Source organism: Microtus oregoni, unplaced genomic scaffold (genome assembly GCF_018167655.1).
Source record: "Microtus oregoni isolate MIOR12 unplaced genomic scaffold, Mior012 000001F_ref0000356, whole genome shotgun sequence".
NCBI classification, from domain to species: domain Eukaryota; kingdom Metazoa; phylum Chordata; class Mammalia; order Rodentia; family Cricetidae; genus Microtus; species Microtus oregoni.
This window is the reverse complement of record NW_024543060.1, coordinates 60,555,929-60,569,855: the sequence shown is the minus strand read 5'-3', so window position 1 is coordinate 60,569,855 and position 13,927 is coordinate 60,555,929.

Genomic DNA, 13,927 nt, shown 5'->3' with positions numbered 1-13,927 from the left:
CCTCTGTGTCTGCACACTGCTGTCCTTGCCACTGGCTTATACTATGTTGACTGAGCATGAGAACTGGGGTGCAAATGAAAATTAAAAAAATCAAAGCAAATTTTGTTCATTAGGTTCCACATTGGAAGCTCCAACCAACATGAGCCCATTGACCCCAGAATTTCCCCCTCAACACCCAAGCTCTCAAGGTTTCTGTATGGGCCTAGAGGCTTCAACCTTTAAGTTCCCAACTGAGCATCAAGCAGTCCAAGATTGTAGGTGTTGTACAGACCTGGGGCAGTTATGTAAGTCGGGACGAGCTACAGGGCGCAACAGGGAAAGGGCCATATGTTTGCTTTGCCCTGAAATCTCTCCTCCCTTTTCAGACACTTGCTATCCTGCATCCCCTCTCTGTCACTAGCTCAAGAAGAGGAAGCCAGAACACTGGACTTCCTCCCCAGAAAGTAAGGAAGATCAATCCATCCCCGCTATGTTAAAGTTAAGCAGAACCTGTGTTTAGGAGGCACTCCTAAAAACAATTCTAGCAATAAGTCCCCATCACATTCTAACAGAGGTTGTGGCCTCTGTATCTACATGATAAGCCAGAAAATCTAAGCTAAGTGCTTTAGTTGCACATAAAAATGTATATATCTGTCTACATAGAATTGGGATTTTATTATTATTGTTTTCATTGCTGTTTTCCAACACTGAAATAAATTATTACTCAGTTTTGTTCTTTCAGCAAAATTTTAAGCAAGTAGCAATTTTATTTTATTTTTTAAAAAAGAAAACAATCTTTTTTTTTAATTTTATATACCTCCCAGTTCCCACTCCCTCCCCTCCTCACGTCCCTTCCATCTTCCTCTGACCCCACACCCCACATCCACTCCTCAGAGTAAGGCACATTGCACTGAGGAAGGAACAAGGTCCCCTCTTCTATATCTAAAAGTCACAATCCTGACCGAAACAAAGTATTTTAAGGAGAAAATTCAATCAATATTACTTTATACTTATTTTCTCTATCATTTTATATGCCTCAAGGCATGATTTGTAATAATTTTATAGTTTTTCCCTTACTGGGAATTGTAATGATTTATTTAACAATACCCATGTCCATTATTTCAAGTTGCTTCTAGTTTTCTACTGTTACAAATGCAATAAATATAAGTTTACCTAAGTATCTTTTGCTGCTCCTGATGCCAGAGGCTGGTTTCATCCTCTCTGCTCCCCACTTTTTCCATTCCCTCTCTCTCAATAAACCCTTCCACTGGAGAACTGTCCGCATGACGTGTCTGTCTCTCACCCACCATGGACTGTCACCAGCCATGGGACTCCTTAGATATGCCAAGGTTCCTCTTATGCCGTGTCACAACATAACAAAAACAACATGCTGATTTCTTTGCATAAGACATATTTTTAAAAGCAGGCTCCTGTCATTGGTCCTACAGGCATGTTAACAAACAGTTTTTCAGAAAATTGCTATTCATTTACGTCACAGGCAAAAAGAATATCACAACTCTTATAGTTGCTTGCAGGAGAATAAGCTTTCTTTCTTTACTGCTGATTTATCTTTATGTATATGCTGCTGATTTTCATAAACCCCATGTCTTCTTCACACTAATACACTGTACCTTTTACTTAGTAATTTATAATTCTTAGCAAATTAAATATATTAATCATTCTATATTGTTTGTTTTCATCTACTTTCCATTAATTTCGTAACACTTATAGTGATTACTCATATGTAGTATATTTCCCTTTTCTGTAGTTAAATGAATTAGGTTTTGTACTCATGATTGCTCATATTTGTAAAGACCAACTGACATTTCTATATATCAACAGCTATGATTTTATAATTACATATTTTGCACATACCTTTTTAATCTAGCCAGAATTTCTTTCTTTCTTTTCTTTCCTTTCTTTTTTTTATAAAGTCAAGGTTATACAGAAATACGGAGTAAAATGGATAAAGAAACAAAGAGGCAGAGAGAAAGTGACTCGGAGAAAGAAAGACAGAAATAGAAACTGAGAGAATGAGAGAAAGAAAACAACTCATAGAATAAGACAGAGACAGATGGACAGGACAGGACAGGACAAAGAGGCTGAGAGAAACGGACAGACTCACAGAGAAAGAATGAGATAGAAAGATAGAGAGAAGGACTGAGAACAACACAGACATGTTATTTTGGGATATCAAGAAGTTGAGCAGTAGTCAAGGTTAGCAAGTTTGAAGCTTAGAGAGGGTTGCAAGACTGGATGCTCAGGTACAAGCTGATACTATAACTTTAATTCTTGAGTCTGCAAGGTAGGACAGCAAGCTAGAAATTCACAAAGGGTTTCTTTGCTTTGGCCTCGAGGGAGAATTTCTTCTTATTTGGAACAGTGTTATTTCTTAAGGCCTCAGTCAACTGAATGAAGTCTTCCCACATTGTAGAAAGTCGTTGTTTGACTAAAAATTAACTGGTCAGGACTGCTCATTGCACCCTGGCTGCACACTGCACACTGACTGCTACCTGCATCCTGACTGTTCACTTAATCCTGACTGTCACTGCAACTTTACTGCTCACTCTACTCTGACTTTTCACTGCACCTTAATTGTTATCTGCCTCCTGATTGTTTACTGCATCTTGACTGCTCATTGTATCCTGACTGCTTACTGCATCCTGACTGCTCACTGAATCCTGACTGCTCACTGCACCCTGGCTGCATACTTCATCCTGACTGCTTACTGCATCCTGACTGCTCACTGAATCCTAACTGCTCACTGCACCCTGTCTGCTCACTGCATCCTGGCTGTTTACTAGAAACATCAGATCCTGGCAACCTGGACTTCTCTGATTTCATCACAGAATTTCAATAATTTCAACATTGCTCACAAATTTTCAGAGCACTTACCACCATGATGGGGGACTCCAGAAAATACAGCAGTGATCTGCTTATGAAAATTTCCACAAAGCAGAAAATTTCAAAGACAGTCCCGCTTGTACCTCTGTATGCTATGATTGCAATTAATGAATAAAGAACTGCTTTGAGCCTATAGCAGAGCAGGGTAGGGTGGAGCAGAGCTAAGCGGGAAAGACTGTACTGAATGCTGGGAGACAGAAGGGCCAAGTCAGGGAGAACCATGGATCCACTGCCAGAGAAAGAAGCACTGAAACTTTGCTTATAGATCAGGACCTCGTGGTGATGTACAGATTAATGGAGATTGGTAAAATTAGTGGTTAAAATTAAAATGTAAGAGTTAGCCAATAAGAAGCTAGAGCTAATGGGTCAAGCAGTGCTTTAAATAAAAAAAAAAGAAAATTTCCAGTGTTTTCTTTATATAATGTGGATCATTATCTCTATTTCAAGGACATAAAATTCTGCCTTTTCTAAAGACAGCATTCTGTTTTCATCTAAAATCTATGACAATATCACCCCATCCATGTTAAGCCTTCCCTGTTCCTTTCACAGTTTGGCCTGGGCTTACTCAGAATTCTTGATCCCCAAATAAGAAATAAGTATAAAATTATATAACTACAAGTTATATTGAATATATGCATTTTGCATATAACTTTTGAAGTTTTTTCCATTTTAACAATATTTTTGCATTAATTCTGCCTCTACCTGAAATATTAATGTTTATTTTATTCTCTAGATATTACTCTAATATGCACCATCCTTTGTTTCTTTGTGCTATAATTATATTCCCCAAGCCCCAGCCCAAACCATGCTTCTGCTCCTTGACACTTTAATTATCAATATTCAGCAGCAATCTGGAGATAGAAAATGAAAAATGCGGAAATAATTCATACATTTTAAATGATTTGCTACTCTGAATTGCACAGTGACGTTCACACCATCCTAGTACTTCTTGACCTGATGCTGAGTGATCTCTGTATCTAAGGCACTCATTCAATTTATTCTGGAAACTGTTCATTATCAGAGCAACTGCCACAATATCATGGTACTTGTAGTTAAGTCACCCTTAATTTACTTACTCTTAACCACAAGAGTAATGGTCCTGGCCATTGGCAATTTTAGAATGGATATTTTAAGGATAATTTAAGGAAATGTATTTTGACACTGAGGTTAGGAATACTAGAGATTAGCAGTGATATCTAATTCCATTCACAAAATTCTATCATAACTTATTAAATATTATTGCTAATCTCTAATATATATATATATATAATCCGTTGCTTAAATTTTATTATAGGTGTACACATATGGGGTAAAATTATATATATAATAAACATATATATATATATATATATATATATATATATATATATATGTTTGGGTTCTATCTATGACTTCACACATTCTTGGGCATTTTTGCAATACATCCTCATGGTCAAGTGAATACGCTAACTGTACACTTGACTGCCTAGGAACAAAGTATGCTTCATAGAGAGTCTTGCAACTAATGCAGCTCATATTCCTCTATTAAAGGCAAATAAGATATAATTTGTAGTGATGTGTGTAACTGACACATCATCTCAGTGAGAGATGTTCCATCTTCTATGGTGTCCTGTGCTGGGAAATGGGGGTAAACAAAAATGACCTTGAAGATGATTAAATGTCCTCATTAGTCCTATATTTTCCAATTTCTTCTCAATTTTGGATGATATAAATAAAATTTTACCTAACTTAAACCACCATATTTTATGGGTATCTATTTCTAAGTAACATGTAATAACATCAGCAGGGAGCTGTCCCAGAAATAACTGTTCATATCAAATGATATTGGGTTAGCAGGTACTTTATGATTGGAAGTCATAGCTTGTAAAACTGGCAATTACAGTGGCATGAAAAATGACTGATTAGTTACCTAGAATTACTAATTGAAAGCTCTTTAAAGATGAGGCAATATTAATTGCTTGAATAAAAGTAGAGAAAGAAAATAGAGAGAAACAGGAAAAATGAGAAAAGAGGAGGAATTTTTATTTTTAGGTGAGAAGATGTTTATATTTTCCAGGGCATACAAACAAAGAAAACATTAGTCCGTAGGACTTGGCCTCATTTGTTCTTTTGCGTTGCCATTGCTGATGTTTGTTGGCCCCAAAGTTAGTATCGACAGCAAGTGGCTGTTAAGAGGTGTGTGGTCCTAGCCTGGTAACTTTACCAATCCATTCATGTGTAGTCATTAAAGATAAGCAGCCAAGAGTTTCTGTCAGGAAAAAAAAAAAAAAGAAATACATGTCATTGGGTATGCTGCCTCAGGAAACTGTTGAATTCTCAGATGGGAAATCTTCAAACTTCTCACCCAGAAAAAAGTATGGCTGTTATATATTCAAGAACCTTGACAGATATGTGTCTTCAATTATTTTTTTCCAAATGAAAGGTATGTTTTTCTTACTCAGATGCTGTGTATAGTTTGAATATTGTTATGTGCATATGTGTGCATATGTTAGAGTTCCCAAGAGAAACAGTCACTAGGAGATACATAAATGTGTGTAAAGATATATGCACTCTTAATTATCTAAATATTTATCTTTGAAAATAATTGCCATAAATTATTTTACCATGTGATTTGGAAACTGGGAAGTTCTATGTGTGCTATCTAAATCCAGGAAACTCAGAACAGATGATGGTGCAGTTCAAAGCCCTGGGAAAAGATACTCAATGTGTCAGATTGCATGATTATCTTATGACCTAAAAAATTCAGAGCCCAGAGCACAGGAGAATACCAGCTCTCTAACTGACACAACTAATTTAACCTTCTGAATTTTGGTTATGCCTACAAGTTTTCTCAGGATTTAGTAATAAACTTAAAATGTTGACTCTTCCAGAAGCAACGAAAGTGTTGCATCGAGGAGTAATATTTTATTAGCATTCTGGGGCAGCACATGGTTTGTTAAGCTGACATTTAAAATTAACCATAAGTCTGTATGTGTGTCTATGTGTCTCTGTGTTTATTTGTCTGTCCATCTCTTGGTATGTGCTATTAAGTGTGTAGTTTGTAGTGTGTGTATAGGTTCACTGTGTGCATAAACCCATTTTCTGGAGAGGGTGGTTAGATTTGGGAAGTCATTTGCTCACATTTCCTGCTTACTCAGTTAATGTTATTTCCTTCCTGAGACTCTGAGGGAGTTGAAAATTAGATAGTTACAGTTTTCCTTGTTTACCAGACTCCGAAAAAAACCTCATTAAGCAGGTATAAAGTGTATAATATCAAAAGATAGTTTTGAATGCTTTCAGGTTCTGGCTATTATAAACAATGCTGCTATAAACATAGTTGAGCATATACTTTTGTTGTATGATAGGCCATCTCTTGGGTATATTCCCAAGAGTGGTATTGCTGCGTCCAGGGGTAGTTTGATCCCAAATTTCCTGAGAAACCGCCACACTGCTTTCCAAAGTGGTTGCACAAGTTTGCATTCCCACCAGCAATGGATGAGTCTCAAGGTCCAAATCAGGAGCAGAAGGAGAGAGAGCACGAGCAAGGAACTTAGGACCGCGAGGGGTGCACCCACACACTGAGACAATGGGGATGTCCTATTGGGAACTCACCAAGGCCAGTTGGCCTGGGTCTGAAAAGCCTGGGATAAAACCGGACTTGCTGAACATAGCAGACAATGAGGACTACTGAGAACTCAAGAACAATGGCAATGGGTTTTTGATCCTACTGCACGTACTGGCTTTGTGGGAGCCTAGGCAGTTTGGATGCTCACCTTACTAGACCTGGATGGAAGTGGCTGGTCCTTCGACTTCCCACAGGGCAGGGAACCTTGATTGCTCTTTGGGCTCAGGGAGGAAGGGGGACTTGATTGGGGGAGGGGGAGGGAAATGGGAGGCAGTGGCGGGGAAGAGACAGAAATCTTTAATAAATAAATGAGAAAGAAAGAAAAAAAAAGAAAATTAGGATGGAAAGTGAATTAGATACAAGGCTTTGGACTCAGCAAGATAGAATAGATATGGAGTATTTTCTCTGAATTTGTCAAATGCTTATAACTAGGCATTGTTGACATACTTATTGTATGTATATATTATAGTTACTATGTACTGTTTTTCTTATATTAGTTACAGCCTTCTTTTTTTCTAATTTTAGACAAAAAGGGGAGAAATGTGATATTTTGTTTGTGTTTCAAAAAAATAAAGCTTGCCTGAAGATCAGAGTGCAGAGCGAGCCACTAGTTAGGCATAGAGGCCAGGCAGTGGTGCCCACACCTTTAGTCCCAGTACTTGAGAGTCACACATCTTTAATCCCAGCACTGGGAAGATGGATATGGGAAGGGCTATGGCTGAGAGGAGAGAGGAATGCAAGGCAGGAGAAGACTGGAACGTGGATGAAGTTTGCAGTCTCTCTGAGATAGCATGCAGTTTGAGGTTTCACTAAAATAGCATACAGTCCAAGGATTCATACAGTCAGGATGGCCCCTTTCGGTTTGAGCATTGCTAAAGGTAAGAACTCTCTAGAGGCTGGCAACTCTGTTTCTCTGATTCTTCAGCTTTCACCCAATTAGCTGACTCTGAGTTTTTATTATTAAGAACAATTAGACTTCATGCTTCAAAGAGTCTCAAGAAAGGCAAAAGAGTCCAGAGACACACTTGCTCCCACTGTTAGTCGTCTCACAGAAACTACAAGGTAGCTGCCATTACATATACATAGAAGACCCTGCGCTTGCTGATTCAGTCTCTGTGAGCCCATGTGAGCCCTGCCTGATTGATTCAGTCAGTCTGATTTCCCCAGGCCCACCTACTCAAGAGTGGCACTGCCCATGGAGGTTTGGGATTTCCCATGTCAACGATAAATCAAAAAAAAAAAAATCCCATGGACTTGCCCACATGCCAGCCCTATGGAGGCACTCCCCCCATAGACTTGCCCACATGCCAGCCCTATGGAGGCAATCCCCCCATAGACTTGCCCACATGCCAGCCCTATGGAGGCACTCCCCCCATAGAGTTTCTCTATGAACTTTCACTCTGCAAACCAAAGATGTAGAAAGTGGAACTTTAGATAGAGGAACCTGTTATAATAAGAAAACACAATAAATAAAAGAAATGAGCCTACAAGATACAATTATTTAAAGGAAGTTCAGGGAAAACATAATACTTGAAAATAAGACTTCTGTACATCTGAGAAAAACTATAAATAAAGATATATTGGTGGAAAAATAGGTGAGTTATGGGAAACAGAAATGGCTTGAAGCATCCAACAGGATCATAAATACACAAATAATAATAGTAGAAAATTGCTGTTTGGCAATGAAATGACCATTGGCATTCCCAGCAAAAGTGATTCAATTCCATGGTGATTCAATTAAACCATATCTCTAAATTTGGAAGAAATGTAGGAAAACTCACCGTGGAAAGATACACCAACATCTGTATCTGTTACTTAACCTAATTTTAACTTTGTAAGAGTATTAAGAGCCAAGCGAAAGGCATCCAAAAAGCACAGAATAATGATATGATTTGTCTTATAATGACATGGAATTATACGCATTAGTGAAAGCATGCTATGAACCAGGCTGACATAAAACAATGGCACCTGCTTTTAATTTTAGAGACAGCACAGCCCTGGAATCAATACAAAAACCACAGATGCCTGCATTGTCTAGACTCTCATTAGGGCTGAGGTGAAGGGTGTTATCGTTAGAAGAAAGAGGGTGAGGGATAGATGGGAGGGTTTGGAGGAAGGAAAGGATAGGGAGAAGTGCTGTAATGGCATTATAATCTCAAAAATAAAAAAAGCTAAAAATTCCAGGATGTAACTGGTTCAGATATGTAGAATTTTATTTCATTTCAAATCACTCTTGGTTTGCTGCTCATCTTGTTATTTAACCACTTTCAAGTAGTTGGGCAAACAACTTATATTAGCCTTCTTCTTACTCTGCCTGCCACGAGAGGAAATATCTCTTTACTTCTGACCTCCGTGATTTTAGACATAGCATATTAGGTAAGCCTTGGACATACTATAATATAAAACATCTGTATAAAGATCTGTGGCTACTACATAACTGCTGAAATTTTGATCTAAGAGAAAAGTATAAAATAAAAAAGGACAACTCTACTGCCTAATAATTTTGGAATTACTTGTAGTAGTATCTGTTATATCTATGATACATATTGAGTGTATCTGCATACATCTGAGAGTATATTTTTGTTTATATAGGGTTATATGCCCACTTATATTTCTTTGCTTTAAGAGTATGTAACTACATATGTGCTTCTGTAATTACATGCATCTATATAGCTATACTGTCTATGTACATATGCATGAATTTAACATATATAGTTATGTCTGTTAGTGTGCATAAATGATACATGTATTTCAATTTCCATTAGCTTACTGTAGTCTTATTTATATTTTATATATTTTTACATAAACATAAGAGTCAATATCAGGATATTCTAAATTGCAAATGATGCTTTCAAAACTACCTTACATAAACCTTCTCATCAGCTGTCACAGTATGCATAATTGCTTTCTCCAAACCAAACCACCAAGACACCAAACCAGTGCTGGACAAAATAAACAAGATATTTTAGTAACAACTGCAACCTTGATCATTTCAGTGGTTATGCTGGGTACCATAGTCCCTTATACATATATTTAACTGTTTCAATGTGTCTAGATGTCATCTAACTGCTAACTTAGACATGGTCATATCATGTAAAAACTATTAATATCAGAAACATGGATAAATTGGCCTTTTAGAAGGTATGGTAAAGTAGTGCAGGGCAATCATTCCATGTGTACCTAAGGAACATACAGAGAAATTAACAAAACACATTTTGCAATTACAGAAATTAATTTCAAAACCACCATTAATTACTTTGTAAGCGTATGAGGTTTAAATGAGAGATATGCACCACTATTCCACTAGAACCTAGTTCCCAGAGACATTCAAAATTATACCCATGACCATCCTCATTTAAGATATCAATATAGTACATGGAGATAGTATACAATAATTTATTGACTGTTTTTTGTGGCAAGAGAAGTGAATTTTTAGAAGAAGTTTCCACTGTTCATTTTCTTCCAGGTGTCTTTGCAGAATGTCTTTATTACCTTGGCTTATATGTCACTAAAAATTTTCAGGTTCTGTGGTTTGATGAAGACATCCCATTTAGGACTGACTGTTACAGTCTCTCACTCTCTGAACACTATTCAGTTGTGGGTCTGTATTTGTTCCCATCTACTGCATGGAAAAGCTTCTCTGACAGTGGCTAGGGCACTGATCTACAGGTATAGCGAGTGTCCTTAGGTGTCATTTTGTTACTATGTTTCTTTACTAGCACAATAGTGATTGCTTTTCCTCTATGCCCCTGGCCCATCTAGTCTCAGGACCTTAGCCATCAGAGCACCGTCACGTGTGGGTTCCAGCTCATGGAATGTGATTTACATACAACCCCATAGTGTTTCTTACTCCCACAAATCTTGCCATCATTTCACCAGCATGACTTACAGGTGTATAGGTCACAGAGTTTGCAGCTGGGCAGGGAGCCCTGTGGAAGAGGGGACAGAAAGATTGTCAGATTCAGAGGGTAACCAAGTCTTCCAGACATGAGAGGACTCGTGCATATATAAACTCACAGAGACTGTGGCAGCATGCATAGGGCCTGCACAGGTTCAAGTCAGACAGGGTCCCAGGGTGGAGAGAACGAGACTCAGTCTTTGATTCCTAATAAAGAAGCTATCTACAATTGACATCTGCCTCTAAAGGAAAATTTAGTTTTCTGTGATAGAGTCTCACTGGGGATATCAACGACACCCATGTCCAGCAGCAGATGTCTAACCCAAATGAACTTACTGATGTTTTGGTAGAGATTGTGTTTCGTGTCACCTTGTTTGGGAAAGTTGTTCTACTGGTCTTTTTCTTGTATGTTGTAGTTTCTGATTTTGTATTTTTAATAGGTTTTGTTCTATGTGTGTGTGTATGTGTGCATTTCCTCTCTCTCTCTCTCTCTCTCTCTCTCTCTCTCTCTCTCGTGTGTACTTCTTGTGCTTTCTTTGTTATTTTGCTTGTTTTTAACCTGATCTGTTGGTTACTTGCTTACCTTTTTTGTTTGTTTTCCAAAGAGAAAGATAAAGAAGCCGTGGAACAGGTGGGTTGGCAGTGAGAAAAATCCGAGAGGATGGAAAAAAGGAAAATTGTGATCAGAAATATATTATATGAAAACAATAGTTTTCAGTAATAATAAATTAATAAAAAATCCAGGCTGTCATCCACAATTATATGTAAGGAAAAGACAAATTTTGTCATCACACTGAATATTTTCCGGTTTCAAAGACATAACTGCATCATCTGCAATTGTATAAATCATGAAAGCTAAATAAAATATATAAAAGAAATTAAATTAGCATGTACCATAGAGTATCTATATGCAAAAGAGACTATTGATCCCTTCTAGGTAGAGCTACATGGCAATCAAATTCATGATCATTAATCTGTCAATGAGCAAATAAACTAAATAAAATCAGTTATTTAACTGAAGCAAATATCTAACGTAATTAAAATGAAAGAGATACATTGTCAGTTTCTTAATTCTTGTAAACTGAAAGAAAATACTAAATACTGGTTAGCAAAACTCCCCTTACCTATAGATTGTGTCAGTACCACAAATGATCTTATCAATATGCTTGTGGTTCACTTTTAATCACCACTAACTCCAAGACTTTTTCATCTTTACATAGACTTTTTTCCACTTTCAATGAGACATTGTATATTTCATCTATTTTTAGTGTACACTTATTGCCTTCAGTTTTGCTCATGGAGAGTGATCTTAATTATATTTTTTATAATCTCATTCTAAACTTCAAGCATGGCATGTGAGACTCTGGGCTCTATATAAGGGCTACTTCATATCAACTGTTAAAATGATAAAATCAGATCACTATATTTGTGTAGGAAACACACATCTGTATGACTGATGCTTCTAAATTCTATGAAACCGGATATAATAATCTCAGAGATCTCATCAACTTATATACTGCATTTGGGATGTTAGATAATTATATCTCTTGATAAGTGAGTGACAAGTGAATGAAGCTGGAAGAAGGGTGGGATTCCAGAACAGCAAAAGTAAAGAGCAGTGGTTACTCCCAAACCAAAGTGAAACAATAAACAATAAAGTTATACAAAAGTAAAAGGAACCACTCAGTTCTTTGGTAGTGGACTTGAGGGCAAACTGAAAATGGAAACTTGTTCATCAAGAAGAAACACTCTGAGGAAGGACCAAGGCATTTGGAGTGTACCTCAGTAGCTCTTTTCCCCAACATAATTCAGTTCTGAAGAAATAACTGAGGGTTTTTTACTTCAGTCAATGACAAAAACAACAGCAGCAATATGGATGCTCTATCTTCCCCAAGCTCCAGCTCTGGAACCATGGTTAACTCAGGTGAAAGCAGACAGCTGATATCTCATGTTTTGCCAGCCCTCCACCAAAGTGGGGCCCAGATTCACATGTAGAAAACTGAGACTAAGTAGACCACAATCCCCACCTTACTCCTGATCTAGAATAAAAAAAAAAATTCTAGGTATCCAAGGCTTACTATCTCTTTCATGAGCATTAGCAGAGTTCTAAGTAGACAATTGTCACCACCAGCTCTGATGTGATGGTACATGAATTCTACCCAAGGAGACAAAGCATATTAAATTAAAAGTTTCAGAATATGCTGAAGAGACCACAGAAACAGAAATCTGAGAACATCTTGCCTGAGACAACAAGTAAAAGAGAGAGGTATTTATTACATTATTATTATTATTATTATTATTATTATTATTATTATTATTATTATAATGGAAAAAGCTAGGGAAAGAAGCAACCAAGTAGAGTCAACTCTAGGGTTTGAAAAGACAACGTACACATACTAGGTATGCTCCAATCACTCAGGAGCACTTTGAATAAAGTATATGCTCAGTAAACAGTGTATAGAAGTCTCATTGGCAGAAGGTTCTCTTTTGGGCAATGCTAGCCAGGCAATGTGAGCTATTTGTTCTGGCATGGGAAACTCTCAAGACACTAGGCTTAAAGTGAAAATCACAACCATTCCTGAGAATAAAAGACTGATTCTACATATCACCAGAAAGAGAGCCTCCAAAGTATTAATCCTTTGTTAAAAGTGAGAGAAATTATGTGAACTTGTTTGACTGTAATAATGGTCTCCAAGCTAATCTTGCATCTTCTCATAAAGGGAAAAATAATCTACCTTGCTAAAGGTTATGAATGCAAACATCTGGTTTGTAAGTGTCTTATGCAAGTGTTTTACTCCTACATTGCCAGTGTGGACAATGAAATCCAAGAATAGAAGACCAAGCAGGAACATCACATGTGTACTGCACAATGCACGAGGAAATAAAAATTAACAAAATTAGTTTATCCAAGTATCTGAAAGAGTACTGATTTCCAAGCAAGGAAGAGCAGATCCATATCTAGAGTCACTGCTAATAACTAGGTGCTAGTTGCCTGTTTACATAGTAGCTAGCCATGTATCAACTAATAGTACATTGTTATGATTAGTGTACTGTACAAACCATTCTGTTTAAAAAAAATTTGTAAAGACATTTAGAATTCAAGAAATTGTGACTCGAACACAAGAACAAACTACAGGTCATATTGCTCATCTTAGAAGGGTTCGAGATGATCAAAAAATGCTCCAGATGATAAAATACCTACCATGACTCTATCTTGTGATAGCAATTATATAGAGAGATAATACTTCCTTGCTTTCATATAAATTGTTATAATTAATTATAAAAATTCATTTCTGATCTGCCTCTGTGCCCTATAACACAGAGACATGCTTATACACGCCAATACCCTCATTAACGATTTTCGTAAAAGTAATCAATTAAAAAATCTAAAAACCTGCCTATTCCTCTAATAAGCTGCCAGTCATCCATGACATTGCTGTTTTTAGAAATTGTGCTCATCCAGAGATGAAAATAAATGCTTAGTCTTGCTGTGATAAGCACCATGGCCAAAAGCAACATGGGGAGGAGAGGACTCATTTTAT